This window comes from Mustela erminea, chromosome 1 (genome assembly GCF_009829155.1).
Source record: "Mustela erminea isolate mMusErm1 chromosome 1, mMusErm1.Pri, whole genome shotgun sequence".
In the NCBI taxonomy this organism is placed as follows: Eukaryota; Metazoa; Chordata; class Mammalia; order Carnivora; family Mustelidae; genus Mustela; species Mustela erminea.
This window is the reverse complement of record NC_045614.1, coordinates 126,109,880-126,127,315: the sequence shown is the minus strand read 5'-3', so window position 1 is coordinate 126,127,315 and position 17,436 is coordinate 126,109,880. Positions and strand designations below refer to the sequence as shown.

Here is a 17,436-nt window from a genome sequence, read left to right as displayed (position 1 = left end):
GATAATTCAAATCCTGGCCTCATTTCATAGAACCATAGAATGTTAGGGCTCATAGGATCTGAAATTATTTAATTCAAATCTTTTAGAGATGAAAATGATGGAGATAATGGTTTAAGGGCTAATGTGCCCCTTAAATCCTAGCCCAGGTTCTCACAAGGATCTGGGGTATTGATGCTTTTCTTCTGGCTCATTGTCCATGAAATTTCTACTTCTTGACTATCCTTGACTCAGAAGTTCTTTCACCTGAAGGGGCAAATGGAGACACCATGAAATCCAAATACATATACTTTCCTACTCCTAATCGCCCTGGTAAATTTTGGTGGCTAACCTCATTGATCAAATAGGTTTTTATGACTAATGAAAATATGCCTGAGGTTGAAAGTTGCAAAGAGCAGTGGATGGAGAGAGAGGAGGCTCAAATCTTACTTCTGCCTTTGCTGTTAACTTGGGTGACTGTTCTCAGGCTCTTCTCTGTCAAATGAGAGAGTTGGGTTATGTGATTATTACAAACCATTGATGCGATAATATATTGTGCAAATATAGTCTCAAATGAACCATTAAGTCTTTATAATTATGAAGACTATTTTGTCATCAGAATGTTCAAACACCTGAATGCAATTGTTTTTTTAAATTTGCTAATTATTTAAGAAACAAAGAAAAATAACAATTTAATACACGAACAGGCCATGGAAGCTAGCTTGCTCATTTGTAGGACAGTTTATCGGGTTGGAATATTTTGCCTTCAGCAAGTGAGAGTCAGTTAATTCTAGGCATTTGGTTATTGATTTGCTAGAATAGAATGATCGATTTTTCTTTCATTTTTGTCAGTAACAACCCGTTAAAACTCTTAGAGGAAGGCCCAATTATTCCCAGAAAAGGATAATATTCTGTGATCTTCCAGACTGTGATGTCAAAGCTCTCTAATTAATGCATGTGCTTTAATTCTAAGCTAAGATCCTTCTGAATTTAGGAACAATAGTAATTACCAGTCAAATACTTTCTCAAGGAAATAATAAATATCTTTTTAAAGTAAAAGTGTAAAATAACATACAACTCTATTTAAGCTTTGACTTTATGGAGTTGCCTCATCGCAGTGAAATGTGAGACCATCGGCTAATGTGTCCCTTGTTTCCTGAAGGAAGGCAGCAAGACCCAATTCTCAGGAGCAGTCTGTCTTGGCCCACCACAACCTACACTCCCAAAAGGGTTACAAGTGTGGTTTTCAGGGTAAGATTTGATGTTCTGTGCTTATCTCCTGTTTTATTTGCTAAAGGAAAATGCCACAGCGTATACTCATTTCTTGGCTAGATGAGCATATGACATGAACTGACCTGAACCATGGCCTTAATTCAACATGTTTATTGAGCATTCATGTGCCATGCTATAGGAGTTCCAAACACCCATGATTACCAATATAGGGCAAGCCTCAGTTACTTTATCAAGCAAATGATGGCTTGTTAGCAGCACAAATTTCAAAGCTACATTGTTAATTCTCTTCCTTTTCTGAGATATAAAATTATTGAAATCTCCCAAGCTAAAGACAGTGAAAAGTAAACTCTTTTCAGCTCCAAGGTAGAGAGAGTATTTTCCTCCTTCCAAAATCCAAGTCCTTTCGAGAGACAAACAATTCCAATGAAATGAATAAACCATGATTCCCAACAAAAGGTGTCTATTTTTAAAGCCAGCATGAGCTACTAGAGACCAGAGTTGACAATCTAACTAATTTTCCCTTTAGTAATATAATTTCATATGCAACAAAGGCCTGAGAATGGCACACTTGACTGTTACTTGGGGCTGATTTCAGCTATTTCTTTGGCATAGAATCTTATAAATTACCACTCGTGCCTTAACAAAGTCTGAATAAAGGTAAACTAGGTTCCAGAAAAGGAAATAACTTGCCGGAGCTCCTGGAACTAGAGATAGAATCTATAGCCCTTAGCTATACTCAGCTTGATTTCTCAGGTGCTTCTGCCCCTCCCCCCATAAACAAAATTATTACTTCATTGAATTTTCAGGATTAATAGCAAACATAATACAGTTAAGACTCAGCTAATGGAATAGCTTCCTTTGCAGGCTTATTTTCTATAATGCCTGAGCATTGTGTTAATTTTGTGTTATGAGAGAAAAATATTTAAGTATCAAAATGACGATCTATTAAAGAAGGCATGATTGTGTTTTTGTCTGCAATTTCCTGACCTAGTCAGGGGTATAAGAAAGCACTCCTACTTGAGTTATAAACACTGTATATCAGGGTTTAGGAATAGGCAATAGATGCCAGGTTTGGCAGTAAATGTTAGCTAAGTTGTAGGAGTGCTGACAGCATTGTCTCCATCTTTGGCCTTTTATCTCGTTCGTGCCCATACAGTGAACTTCCTTAGGGCTCCGTGTTCCAGGCCCCTTAGAAGTTAATGTGTGTCTTGATCAGAATACGGGAAGGCTTGCTCTGACCTTCCCTAAAGTGGCACACAGAGGTCTCCACTTCGGATGACCAATAGAGATGACTGGCACACAGGTGTGCCACTTTAGGTAACTACCCCTTGACCTCACCACAATGCCCTTTGTTCTATAAAAGATGTGGATTAAGGTTCAGAGGGGGTAGAGAATAACTGCATCGTGCCCTGGATCTTCTGGCCTCCCAATTTCCCCTGTCAGTAAGCTAAGCTTCCACTTATGACCCCCAACAGATTTCACTTTAGAGAAGGGATGGTGTAGAGACCCTTTATGTAAGGTCAGAATTCCTAATGTACCTTTAAGAATTCAGTCAAACTGATAGTCTTTACTTTTATTTTGGGTTAATCAATGCATGAAATAGAATTATTTTTGTTTTCATCAATTCATGAAATGGGTAGAAGCTCATTAAATCATCTCCTTCACCCATCCATGCTGAAGAATGTCAATAATACTTTTTCTGTTATCTGAACCACTATTGTCATGATTGGTTAATGGCTGGCAATTGACTTAGAGCTTTTAGTTAAAGAAGGGCTCCTGGTGGCTCAGGTTGACTCTTGATTTTGGCTCAGGTCACGATCTCAGGGTTTTGGGATTGAACCTGCATCAGGTTTCCCACTCAGCAGGGAGTCCACTTCTCCCTCTCCCTCTGTCCCTCCCCCTGCTCATGCACTAGCTCATGCCCTCTTGCTCTCAAATAAATAAATCGTTTTTAAAAAACTGTTAGTTAAAGGGTAAAAGCTGTTTCAGAACCACTGAGACTTTCTAGGTTTTTGGGTTTTTTTTCTGGAAAAAGGAAAATATTCAGGGCAAAATAAAGTAAACCATGAGCAATAAACAGTATTTCAGTTCATAGGAATTAACCAAGAAGATTTTTTCTTCAGCATTCTACTTTTCAGGGAAAAAAATTACAACAAAAGCGAAATATATTTTTTCAAATTCAATGTGAAGTATAATTTATTTTATTCCTTGATATACCACCACATTTTAACATATTTAGAAATCTGCACATCATAGTTTTCCTACCACTCATAACTGGATAGTGTTAGTCATCTAACTCACTGAAAATAAACTTCACTTACATGGGGAAAAAACAAAATATATTTATCTGGGATTAAAAGTGTTCAGAAATGCATTCAGTTTAAACTACCCTATTTGTTTATATACTATACAATATCTATAAGAATTATCAACCATTACATATCAATCATGCTCTCTGAAAAGGACTTTCATTTACCTATATTTTGAGTCTTACAATAACCCTTTGAGATTGGTGTAGCAATTCTCATCACCATTTTACAAATGAAGGAGTGGAGCTCCAGAGGGCCATATAATGTCACCAAGTAGGAAATGGCTCACTTACTACTATCTCTAAGTCCTGTATTCTTTCTATATTTATCATACCATACTTACTAAGACATAAACACATAAACACACACATATATACATGTTGTTACATGTATATTTAATATGCATGTGTGTGTGTGTGTGTGTGTGTGTGTGTATAAAACCTGAATTTTGAATAAGAACTTCCAGGTTATTTCTAAGCTGGAACTCAGGAAACTAGCAAGACCCATTCCTGGTTTCACTTCATGGTAAAATGGAATCTATATGAAGCAAATCCCATGGTTGCCAGCTCCTTTAGTGAGACATGTACTGTTTTTGCTAGACTTATTGTCTTGAGTCTATCTGGGCTTTTGGGGGTATCCTAGGCTACAAGTACCTTTTCCTCCTTTGTTGGAAGAAGTTTTAAAGCACAGTCCCTATTTCTTCTTCACGGTTCTTCAAGTTCTCATTTCCCATGAGGATGTTTTCAGCAATTTCCAAAGCAGCATTGTCCAATAGAATTTTGTGCAATGCTGGAAATGTTCTATATCTACATTGTTCCATTACGTAGGTACATGTGACTAATGATACCATATTGGGCAGAATGGTTCTAGACAGTTTAAGATTATGGTTTACAGGGCCCAGAGCATCCCAGCAACAACATCCTTGCAGGAGCAGTCTGTGAGGGCATAATAGAAGTTATGTATTTAGTTATGAATTGTGCCTTAGTTGGTTCTAGATGGGGTTTGAAGCAAATCTTTAATATTAAAATTAAGAAGGTATATAGAGACCTTTAAGTAAAAGATAACAAATGAAGGGAAAATATGATGTGGTAAATATTGAGATAAAAGAACAAAACATTATCATTTGAGCTGAATTTGAGTTTCTAAACTTTACACATTGGAACAGGACAGAACAATTCAATTCAATATAAAAATTTTCTTCTTGCCAGTACAATTATTAGGGTTACAAGAATCCAATTAATAAAGTTAAGATTTTATTAGGGACTGAAAGAGAAGCAAGAAGAAATACATAGAACATCAGATTTGCTGCATGTTAGAGTGGACTAGAACTGTAGGACCACCTCTAATGAAATTATCTACTTGACAGAATTGTGAAGATTCAATGAAATTATTTATGAAAGGACCTAGGATAGTGCCTCACAGTTGATTGATATTAGCACTTATAATAATCATTTAATTCTGCCTGGATCTTTTTCAGGCCTCTTCCAAGTACCTGTGAGAACATAGGAAAATGCTTAGGATAATTTATTTGAAAAATTATTTGGGGGGAATAGACCATAGAAGAGGAAGTACAGGCAACACGAAGGCAAGTAGAGAAATGTCATAGCCACATCCCCATTTTCAAATTACTACCATAAGGAGAACTCTTGCTGAAGAAGGTGGGTCAGGTACGTTGGGTCAGACAGCAATGAAACAGTGAGGTCAGAGGGAAGAAGAATAGGAAGAAAATGTAGGTAACACAAGTGTTTGTATTTTAGGTATTTGTATCTGTGGCTTTTATTGAATGTACTTTACTGATGCTAATGTTATTGTCAAAAATAACCAAAGAAAGAAGCAGGGAAGAATATTCGAGTCACCACGAGGGTAGTGAAAAGGACACTGACCTTGGAATCGAGTTATTGGGATTCCAATTCTAACTTCTCAATCATGAGACTTAGACTAATCATCATCTTTTGGTCCCCAAATTCCCCTTCTTGGAAAACAATGATCTTTACGGTTATTCCAGCCCTAAAATTCAAGAGCATAATTCTAAATATGAAACCACTTGTGGGTTCTAGTCTCCCAGATCCCATGAAGCTTTGCTGCTCTATCAGGAAAGCTTATTGTTTTAGTTCTCTAACTTGTTTCTGTAATCCTAAATATCAAGTTGTGTGAAGAGTGGTATCTCAATCAGCATGCACAAAAGCAGTTGGTATGGTGGGAGTGAGTGACAGTGGGTGGGTGAACAGATTAAAGAGGAATGGGTTGGAAGAGAGTAGCATGTGAGCAAAAGAAAGTAGACCTTCCTCTTTTGGCATTCTTTTGCTAATTCTCCAATAACAGCAATCCAAAGCCAAATGACAAAATGAGGGCATGAAAATTGCTTGGAGTTTGGAGTTAAGCAGACCTGAATTTGAATCCAAGCTCTAGATTCAAGACATCTAACTTCATTTTTCTTATCCTTGTGATATTTACAGTTAGCAGCTGTTATGAAGATTGAATGAGATAATATTACCCAGCAGATAGTAGATGTTCAGTAAATATTTTCTTAACTTGGCCTCCCCAAATTGGTTCAATTCTTTCCCATTTACCCATAATATAAAAGACTAACCAAAGAAACAGCCATGCAGGGCTGCTTAGAGATCTATATCTAGAGGATGTAAACAATCTGGGGAGGGGAGGGAAGGAAGGGTACTAAAGAGAGGAAAAAACCATACCCAGGAATAGATAGCCCAGGCTCGCCATTAATAAAGTGAAGCCTCACAGTTCTCTGGTTCCTAAAAGCCACAAAAGTGTTCATCAGAATAACAACCTAACTGCTTTTCCAACACTTTGCCAGTAGGAAGATTCACCGCGCAGACAGAAGACATAGAAAGCAGAGCCACCCATCCTTTTCCCACCTAAAGTTAGCAAATATGGATTCTGGAGTGACAACCACTCCTTGCTCCTCGACCCAAGTCCGGAGTACCTCCTTCCAAGAGGAGTCCGGGGGAAGGCACAGAACCGCGGAACGCAGAGCACCTATACCTGTCTCTCCAGTTTGCTTATTCCATCTGATCCTCCTTACATGGTTCTAACGCAGTTCCTGCCTGCGGGAAGTGCTGGGAAGCGGTGAGCCGCCAGTTCTCCCGCGCTATTAGCTCCCGGCCTCGCCGAACTTTCAGCACCGCGGACAGCGCCCACCCCTGCTGTCCGCTCGCTCTCAGGCCCACGCTCCAGCCTGGTGCTGATTTGCTGCCTAGATGTTCTTCAGGACCCCTTACCCAGGGGTATAGGTGGGTTTACACTCTGTGGTCCTTGGCCAACTCCTTCCAGGGGCTGGCCCCATCACTCCGAAGATTCCATCTGCTCCCCCTCCCAAGTTTTTCCTCTGAATTTGCATCCAGTTCAAGACTCTCAGTTCAGGCAGGACTCTGAATGGAGTCTCGCACAGACAGCGCGGTGAGGAGTGCCAGGAGCAGAGGAGAGAGCCCTGCTGTTCTAGTTTTCCTTCTGTCTTTCCTCTGTTTTCCCTTTGCTTCTAGTCATTTGGCGACTTCTATCTTACTTTTCTATCATAATCTAAAATACACGTGTGGGGGGGTGACTCTCGAGAGGGAAGAAGGTTTGGGGCTCCATCACGCGAGGCCACACCGCCTTACTCTGGTCCTCTGGATTTGTAAGAAACGGATGTATTTGGGATGGGGGAAGAAAGGAAGCTCAGACGGGGTGAATAAGTGCGGGCGAGAATCCTCTCCCCGGGGCTGCTCTCTCTGGCCAGAGATCTTCCTTGGACATTTCTCCCATCACGTCCTTCTCGCTGCCCCGCCACGTATCACCACTCTCTGGGGACAGATACCCCTTGTGTAGCGCACCAGCCTAGGCTGGGTATCAGGCTCAGCTGGAGTCCTTTTGAAGAGTTTTGCTCCCAGGTAAAAGGACATACGTTGTCCCCGCCCTCCCCTCGGGCTACGGCCGGAAAAAACGTCCCTTCCTTTCCGTGGGCTCAGTCCGAGGCCCATAACCTAGCTGCGGGAGCTGGGTGTATGACAAGGCAGGGAGAAAAGGACAGGCCCGGCATCTGTGGAGACCCAGGCGACCCGGACACTGCTCGAAGCTCCCTCCTCTGTGTCACTCCGGCCGCGCCAGGGCTGCATTTGCCCCAACCCCGCCTCCCCTGAATCGGAACCTGGCGTCCCCAGACCCCGGACACTGTCCAGACCCCATTCCTGGCCAGATACAGAGAGACCCCAACCCAGCTCCTTCCTTCTTCCAACGGACCCCTTCCCGGAGGGCGCCCTCAGCCTCCGCGCCATGTTCCTGTTTCCCCCCTCCCTCTGGCTCCTGCTCCCTCGTTCATTCAACAAGAAGCGACCATCCTATTAGTGGGGGTCTAATTTGGGTGCAGGGTTTGTGGAGGGGAACAGACTGCGGCGAAGGGTTACGTTAACTCACCAGAGGGCTGGAGGCGATTAACAGGCTGCGGGGACTGGTGGCTAGTCGTCTGCACTTACAGCGCCAGAGTCTGTCTCTCCCACTGTGATGCGGAGTGGCGGTGGCAAAGGAAGGCAGGAGGTAGCCGCTGCTGCTGAACAGCTCCTCAATTATTCAGTTCGACCCCCTCCTCACCTCCCTCCAAGCAGCCTGTCAGTCTTCTCTCCAGCTCGCCTGTCTCCGCCTTCCTAGAGTCACGTGGGCGGCCCATTACATTATTGAGCTGAGGCCTCTCTCCAGACGCCCCCGCCTCCCAGCGCGCACACACGCACACGCGCGCGGGAGCGCGCGTACACACACACACACACACACACACACACACACACACACACCCCAGCTTTATGTCACTTTCAACTCCTCTGTGGTCTACTGAGCCTCCGGGTGCCGTTTCCGGTATCTCAGGCTGTCCTAAGGCTTAGGGGGCCCCTTGCCTGTTCCCTGCCCTGAGAAAGCAGGGCCAGGCAGAAGTCTGCAGTGTCAGTGTGTTGAGAAGGCATCCTCCAGCAGCTCCACCTTTGCTGGACTTGGCGGTGAACTGCGCAGGTTCTCCAGACCTGCTTCCTACCCTCTGAAAGCTTCCCTCCTCCTTTGCTGAGCCTTGCTGCTCTTAAATTTATTCCACTTCCCCAGCATTACTGGAGAGAAGGAATGGGAGAGATTGATTTCATCTCTCTTCCTAAAAAAGATAAGACCCTCCTCCTTCTCCAAAACTCAAGTCGGTCAAATTCATCTTTGGGTTCTCAGCATCTTATGAATGGAAAGACTGTGGGTTTGAGATTTGAAGACCCACCAGGAATTCTAGTCTGTGTGAGCTTGGGTTACTTAACTTTCTTCTCTCATCTGTGAAATGATCACCTCACAGGACTGTTATGAGAATTCTAAACGATGATTTTCTTGAAATTGCCGAGCACAGTCCTGGACACATACTTGTAACTCAATAAATGAGAGTTCTTCCCTTGCCTCTATTAAAATAAATTTTAGAAAACAATAATACTGTGATTTGTGCCAGCAGAATGCAAGTATTTTCTATGAAATTGGGATGGGCATCTGTGAGGTTAGCTAGAGAGATAACCAGTCTGAAATGGGGCAGGAGAGACACAGACTTATATTTTTCATTGGTTCCATTATAGTAAGTATCCCAGAACTATGTTACGACTCAAAAGGATGAGGACTACATTGTACTAATCCAGGCATGTTTGGTCTCATCAGAGAAAGAATTATTTAACATGCACTGAGTAGACTGATACAGATGGGAACTACCCACATGAATTCTTGCATCTTTGGTCCAAGCCCTCAAAAATACATGGGTACTGATGAAATGTAACTCTCCACCCTTGGAAATAAATTCACTGGACTTGTGTTTCAGAAGAATACTGGCTGACTGATACCCTCTCCCTAGGATAGAGCAGTTCAAATCTACCTTTAGTTTGCGGATTTTAGTTTAGAGGCTCTGGTTCTCCCCAGAAAACTGAATGAATGATGCCAGGACAGTCTTGGTAAGTACACCTAGCTCAAGCTCATTACTATCTTGGATCCAGATCTGAAGTCTTGAGACATCCCCATAATTAAAGATTATGAGAGTCCTGCAGGGTATGTCAGACCTCCTGGGATACCCAAGAAGCTCTGAAATATTAAAGGAAAGTCATAGAGTTAAATAATCAGAATTTTGGAGTCTTGGTGCATGTTCTGCCTGTTACTTATTGTATGGTCTTTGGCAAATCACTCAAGCTTTCAGAGTGTCACCTTTAAAATGGGAATAGAGGGGTTCCTTGGTGACCCAGTTGGTTAAACATTTGCCTTTGGCTCAGGTCACCGTCTTCAGGTCCTGGGGTGGAGCCCTGCATAAGGCTCCCTGCTCAGCAGGGAGTCTGCTTCTCTTTCTCTCCCACTGTCCCTCCCTGTTCATTCTTTCTCTCTCTCAAATAAAGAAATAAAATCTTTCAAAAAAATGGGATTAGAATGTTTATCTGCCTTCTCCATGAGATAGTTGTAATACTAAAATGGGTTAATGTGTAAGAAAACACACTGTAAAAGGTAAAAAAGGTAAACAAATGCAAGCTATTAATATTATGGACTGAATATGGACTGAAAAAGCCCTGAATTTGTCTAGATGCATTATAGGCATGATGGGAAGATAGGATTTGTCCTAAGATGGGCACCTACTAAGATGTCAATGTATTTCTGTAAATCTGTGTGTGTGTATGCAACTCAGGGGCTGTGGTGTTTTGAGCATTGTGTTTTTTCCTTTTCACTCTTCTGTGATGGATTGCTGGATTAAATCTCATTTTTTCCCCCTGGCCTTTCATTTTTAAAACACCACCAGCCACAGTCACAGGGGTTTTGAGTATTTAATATCTGAGATAAGTTAGTGCTTGTATTTCAGGACAGTAGAGTTGAGATTTTTCTGTCTTTGCTAGGTAAAACTGATTTGCGTCAGAAATTCAAAATGGGTTTGATTTCAAAATAAAAAATATTCAGCACCCAGGAGCTATTTCCAGTTACTCATCAACACCTAAATGGTGATATGAGTCTCTAATCCACTGCCAATAAATCCAATGAAATCCTCACACAAACCAGAAACCTCTGAGGAAGCTCCCCTACCTTTAAGCAGACTTTAGTCCAGTTATCTGGTTTATTTCCTTTTAATATTCCTTAGAAAGTATCAATCTAGGCCTCTTTAAATTTAGAGAGAGCAAAAGACTGGAAGGTGCCTACTCATGCTTCTAAACATATCATTTAAAAATATTGTCCAGGCTAGGTAAAATGCAGCCTCTGACTCCTACCCACTTCTGTGTTGTCACGACAAAACATGAGAAATGGAAGAGTAAGTATGAAATAATTGCCTCAAAAATGGTGCTTTTATAAGCAGTTACTCTGATGAGTATAAATTTTAGAGAATTTTGAATAGTTTCACCAGAAATTTCTCTGGAACTCTGAATAATTTTTTTTTGAACCAGTTTTGAATACTCAAATCAACTTTACCCAGCTAAGGGCAGAAAAAGGAGGTTGGGGGAACAGATGTTGGATTGGTTGCAATAGAAAGGTTATACTTTAACAATGATTTCTTGATAAAATTTCCCTTGGGTCCTACTCCTTTACTTATAAGCTCTTATCTTTTGCCACTGTTGTCTTTATAAGCCAGTGGAGATACTTTTAAGCTGTTGGCAGAGCATAAATGAGCCAACGAATAGAAAGGCAGTAGATAAAAATGTGTAGAGTCACACATAGTAGGAGAACTTGATACATATCTCAGTTCTAGGGTTCAGCAATGACACTACAGAGTGACTGCTAATTAGACCTTGAAAGTATACATCCTTGCTTATTTATTCCAGCTGGAATATGGGAGGGTTGAATCATTTATTCAACATGTTCTAGACACTTGAGATATGGCCACAAACGATACAGAGATGACTCCTGCTCTCCTTTAGCTTACAATCTAAGGGAGAGAGTCAGACTCTAAGCAAGAAAACAAAGAAGTAGAGATAAGTACCATGATAAAAACAAAATGGAGTGTTATAAACAGGAGTAAAGGGGCACCGCTGTATTGAATGGTGGGGAACTGACAAAGGAAAATGCAGGGGTCCAGACATGAAAGTGATTACTCTGCAAGAAAGGGGTAATACCCTTTTATATAAGGGCTTTTTGCCAAAATTCTGTGTCATTAGCAGGGTAATCATGAAAATCCTTCATGATAGACCTGCTTGGGTGGATTATGGTTAGGCTCTGAAGGAATTGGCTAGATGCCTTAAGAACAATTCCCTGGTTTTTGTCTCATGACTTATGATAATGAGTACCTGATTCTTTCTTCTGGAAGGGTTCCAAGTCCATCAATGCTACTGACATTTTCCTCTGAGCATATTTAGAAGCTGAGAAATCAAAGGCACCACAACAGCCTGGTCAGAGGCTGGTCCAAACCCATCCAAAGGCAGAGGTATTTCTGGGTAGTCGGAGGAGAAGAGAAGAGCCCAGTATGTCATAGGCACATGATAAAGGTATATTGGATAAATAACCTGCTGCTAGGGTTCTACCAATTGGACTGGGAGTTTGTAAGTCAATTATCTATGAGTAATTATACTCTGGGTATCTAAATTCTAAGAGGAAGAAGGGGGATTCTGTCCCAAGCATGTTCATTTCATTCTTCCCAAATTTACAATGACATACATCACTTTTTCCACTCCCAACCATGTGGAGTGAATAAAGTCCTCTAATGATGAAGCTGTGGAGAGGAGTTAGGAGAGTCAAAACAATGGAGTTCCCTGACATGGGGGAAACATTAGAGCAAACACTTCTTTCCATTTGTTATGTTTTCCTTAAGTGCATTCACTTTTCTACTTAAATTAATTTATTTTGAAGAGGTTTCTATTACTACTTTAAATAGAAAGCTGGTATCAGTTGCCATAAATACAAGATAACCACTTAAATAAACACAATGAAAATAAAACAATGCTATTATAGTCAAGCTAAATACTGTTGCCTGGCTAGAAACCTGAGGCTTGTTTTCTCCTTATTAAAGAAGGAAATTAGCAACTGTAGAGAAGTATTAAAGACATATTGACATCAAACTGAGACTTTCTCCATGAAGGAATCAGAAAGATTGAAAAACAAATGGAACATGAATAACTTCTCACTCTGTGATTATACGCCATTTAGTGTTGAGTCCTAGTACCATCTAAATCAGCATTTCTCCTAACTTTATGTATGTATGTATGTATGTATGTATTTAGAGAGCCGAAGCACACAGGCACTCAAAATGGGGAGGCGCAGAGGGAGAGGGGAGAAAATCTTAAGCAGACTCCACACTCCGGGTGCAGAGTCCCCTTGGGCTCAGAGTCCCCAGGGGTGAGAGGGAGGTGTGTGATCTCTCCACCAGAGATCATGTACTGAGCCAAAAGAAGAGTCAGAGGCTTAACTGACTGAGCCACCCAGGTGCCCCTATATTTCTCCTAACTTTGATGTGCATAGGAATTATGTGGGGATTTTGCTAAAAATGTAGAATTGGACTTATTATCCTTGGGTCCACCCAAGGACTTCCATTTCTTTTCTTTTCTTTTCTTTCTTTTATTTTTAAAAAGACTTATTTATTTGTAAGAAAGAGAGAGCGAGCGGGCGCGCACAAGCAAGGGGAGCAGCAAGCATGGAAGAAGCAGACTCCCCGCTAAGCTGGGAGCCCCATGCGGGACTTGATCCCAGGATCCTGGGATCATGACCTGAGCCAAAGACAGAGGCTTAACTAATTGAGCCACCCAGATGTCCCAGGACTTGCATTTCTAATACAATTTCAACTAGGAATACAACTAGTTGTAGAATACAACTAGTTGTGGAATACAACTAATAATACAACTAGGAATGCTATTGTTGTTGGTTCTTCTACCACTCTTTGAGTAGCAAGGACCTAAAGTACCAGTGGTGTTATGTGTCTCATGTTTGGGGATATGCTAACTCTTAGCTTACAGACAAGAAAGTGAGGACTTGGAGTTTATGAGTAACCTAAGGTCCTATAGTTGGTAGATAAGGCAGGACTAAAACTCACTTCATGGGCTTCCTGCCTCTTAGCCTAGTGCTTTTTCCTGAAAGACTTGTAAAGTCCCTGACTTGATACTTAGGACAAAAAAAAAAAAACAAAAAAAAAAACAACCCACGTTTTTCAACGGGCAGTGACAGGAAAGCCAATTTGAATTGCTGTATTCTGTAGGTGATGCTGTGGTAGCAAACATGCCCGTACTGGCAGTAGCCTAAAATTAGTTTACTTATTGTTGACATTCTGTTTCCACTGTGGCTCACCATGGGCTCTGTTCCAGTTGTCACTCTATGCCATTTTATGTTGCCCCATTCCAACCAAGGTGATACTTCAGAGTTCACAGGACCAAAGCTGGAGGACCTTGTACCAGCAACTGAATGCCCTGGCTCGGAAGTGATGCACATCCTCATTGCCCACAACCCATTGGCTAGAACTCACCTGCAATTACAAGGAGTGGCTGGAGAGGAATAATACTTCCATCTGCCTAGAATGAGAGTAGAATCAAAAACAGTGAACATTCACAGTCTCTACCAAATAATATAGTTTTCCTATCACTAACAATCCATGATTCTCTCATGTCAATCTTTTGATTGTGATGAGATCTCTTCTTCTCATGATCTCCCCAAGCTAACAGGGCTACCATTAGTCCATTTCTCTCCCGGGTCCTTCTGTATCACATAGAAAGAAAAGAAAGTTTAATTGTAGAGAATGTAAGATGCCAGAAAACTTCAGTGATAGCAGGGGCATCAAAAGAAAGAGGTCAGTCAGGGAAAGAAGTTATGGTGTAAGAGGGGGAACGGCCAGAGAAAAAGAGAAAGGAAAGGAAAGGAAATGATCATTTCTATAGGGCTTGGAAAATTTTAGACCCTTTATTAGGACATTTACGGATTTTGTCCTCAAAAAATTCCCATCAAGCTGTTATTAGCCTGTTTTACACTCAAGGAAACAGAGGCCCAGAGGGTTTATATAACTTGTCAAGGTCAACACAGAGAGTAAATCCGAATCAATGCCAGGCTGTAAACCTAGAATGTCTCCCAGGAAGTCTAAGAAAGTCACTCTTACAGAACAAGGCAAGATTGGTCCTGGAGAATAGATTACTTGGTCACAGTGACATTCGAATTCCTGAGACTTGGCACTGTTGCAGTAGGCATTTGCAGACATACAGCTGAAACATCCTGATGTCATTGTAGTTACTATGTGGGATTATACAGTCCTCCCCGGAGGCCAAGCTTCTTCTGAGGGGAGACCACTAAGTGGGCTGGGGTGGGGGATGTAATAGTTAGGGCTAGCATGGATATTGGGAAGTCTTTCTCTTTCTTTCTTTTTAAAGATTTTATTTACTTATTTATTTGACAGAGAGAGACACAGTGAGAGAGGGACCAGAAGCAGGGGGAGTGGGAGAGGGAGAAGCAGGCTTCCCACAGAGCAAGGATCCCAATGCAGGGCTCCATCTCAAGACCCTGGAATCATGACCCGAGCCAAAGGCAGATGCTTAAAGACTGAACCACCCAGGCACTGCTTGAGGGGTCTTTCTCTGGAGCCTGAGAATGATGTGGTCTAGAACTGTCTCATGTGCTGCTGAGGTCATCATGGGAAGGAGCAGGGACATGGGAGTCAGAGCCGTTGTTACAGAGGTGGCATTTGGCATGTGGCAAATCATTGAAGTTCTCTGAGGTTCAGTATTCCAATATGTAAAAAGGGGTCATAATACCTAACTTCAGAGTTATGATGAAGAATGAAAATAATATACATAAACTGCCCACTGCATACAGTTGCTCAACATCAATGGCGATTGTTAATGTTATTAGTAAAAAGAAGATGAATGTGAAAGAGACTGAAGAGACTCAACCTCCAATTATTTGAGTAGGTTTAACTATGGCAGTTTCCTGTTCTGAGTCTTCATCTGTTCTTCAGAAAAATGAGGGCGTGGGAGCAGATTTCTTCTTCTTCTGAGAGTTCTCCCATAGACTCAAGTCAATGAACCTGGAGTCATGGAGTTCTCCTGTGGAAAGCTAGGGAATAGTCCAGGTGACCAGTCACACCTAGTGCAGCAATGAGAAGGGGAAAAGTTCGTGCTGAATGAAGGAGTCCCTGGGCCCATCGTCAGAGTTCCTGAGCCCCAGATAGCAATAAACTGCTGCGATTTTATTGCTATTGCCATCAACCAATGACCCATTACAACAGGCAATGTAAAAATGATGATGGGTCAAGGGGCGCTCTTTTTAGCCAACTTTGCATGTAAGAAAGTCACATTATTAACAGAGACAGCAGCCTCAGCAGCAGATTTGAATACAAAACAATCAATAAACACCAGAGAGAAAGACAGGAAGAAGAATGAAGCTCACACTAATGGGTTCGTAAGCTTGCTCCAGTCTCTGCAACCCTTGCTATTGCCACCATGCAAAGGATGCATTTTATCGGTAGTGGGTCAAGAATGTCCACAGCACATTCCCTTCATGAAATGGGCAGGCAGACCACTATGCTCTGAGTAAACATCCATCGTGTAAAACAGTGATTATTTTATTGTCAGCCTTTTAAAGATATGTATTCACCTGCTATGTAAGAGCTTTCTCCTGTTTAATTCAATGACTTTTAGAAAATGAGAATATTTTATTCCATTTACTCATTCCTTAAAGCTCTTAAGAAGACCAAAGACTCTATAAAGCATTCAAGCACAGTAGATGAAAGCTATGAGATAATTTAGAAAAGGGAATGAAGCTCCAGTCTTCATCTCCTCCAGGTCCTAGTGGAGGGAGGCCTAAGTCAATGACCACAGATACCTGTTTTCAGAATCCCCAGGGAGAGAGAATTTATAGCCTGGCTGCCCCACTCCTTCTCCTTCAACAAAATGTTATAGTATTCAGTTATCCTTGCATTAAGGCTTTCTATGTCCATCATATCAGGTATAGGGATGCCTATAAGTTGATTCAAGCAAGAGTCAGTATGTTCAAGTGCTTGGAGGACTGCAGCCCTCTGTCTTCAGATTGGGTGAACCCCCTAGGCACTAGCCCTTCATTCTGTGCTCAGATCCGTTTGGGACACCTTCTCCATGTGGCTTGGGGGAACTACTGATGAACTTTCAGATCCTGAAATATGACTTAGCCCTTGGACCAAGTCTTTTTTATTTTTATTTTTTGACTGAATTCTTTTAGAACAATTTTAGATTTACAACAAAATTGAGAAGGAAATACAGAGATTTCCCTTATAACCTCTGCCCCTACATATGCATAGCCTTCCTCACTCACCAGAGTGGTACTTTTTCTTTTTTTAATCAAGGATGAAGGTACACTACATATCATTATCACCTAAAGTCCATAGTTTACCATGGGATTCACTCCTGGTATACATTCTGTGGATTTGGATAAATGTATGATGACATATATCCATAACTGTAATAGCATACAGAGTATTTTTACAGCTCTAAAAATTTTCTGTGCTCTATTCATCTCTTTTTGGGACCAAGTCTTGAACCAGACTCAAATTCACTGCTTTCTAGGTTCTGACCCCACAGGCCTCCCTTTTAATGATCTAGCCAAGCCTTGTATTATCGTATAGGAGATATACTGAATTGTTCCTTGTTTTGATCTATGTTTATATATCCATGTTCAATAGAGGCTTGAATCTCTATTGAAATGGTGAGAAATAAGGTTTGCTCCCTTTACCCCTACCTTGTCCTGATAAGTAATTGCAAAGGTTTCTTTCATCCAGGATGTTTGTTTCTAGTCTTGGTCTTTTCTTCTTATTCCTTGGAATCTCCACCTTCTGCTATGAAGACATGGTGATGAAGATGATGATGATGGCAGTGCAGTAACAGTGTTGATACCTTTCCTCCCACTCGCCAGTACCCCAAGCCCCCTACCCAGGCTGAATCAGCTGCTATCCTTTTCACTATGTTTAGTCTTGAAAACATTTGTACCAATTAATGTATCATCAGAAGAGGTTCTTTAA

General features: G+C 41.5%; 1 protein-coding gene across 1 annotated transcript in view; it reads right to left on the bottom strand.

The window, feature by feature from the left end:
* SLC7A14 (solute carrier family 7 member 14) overlaps positions 1 to 8,218 on the bottom strand; it is a 110,576-nt gene extending 102,358 nt beyond the window's left edge. Inside the window, exon 1 of the mRNA XM_032341415.1 lies at positions 7,932 to 8,218. The gene's annotated coding sequence lies outside the window, so the exon portion shown is untranslated. The remainder of the gene's footprint in view (positions 1 to 7,931) is intronic.
* Between the last annotated feature and the right edge of the window lie 9,218 nt (positions 8,219 to 17,436).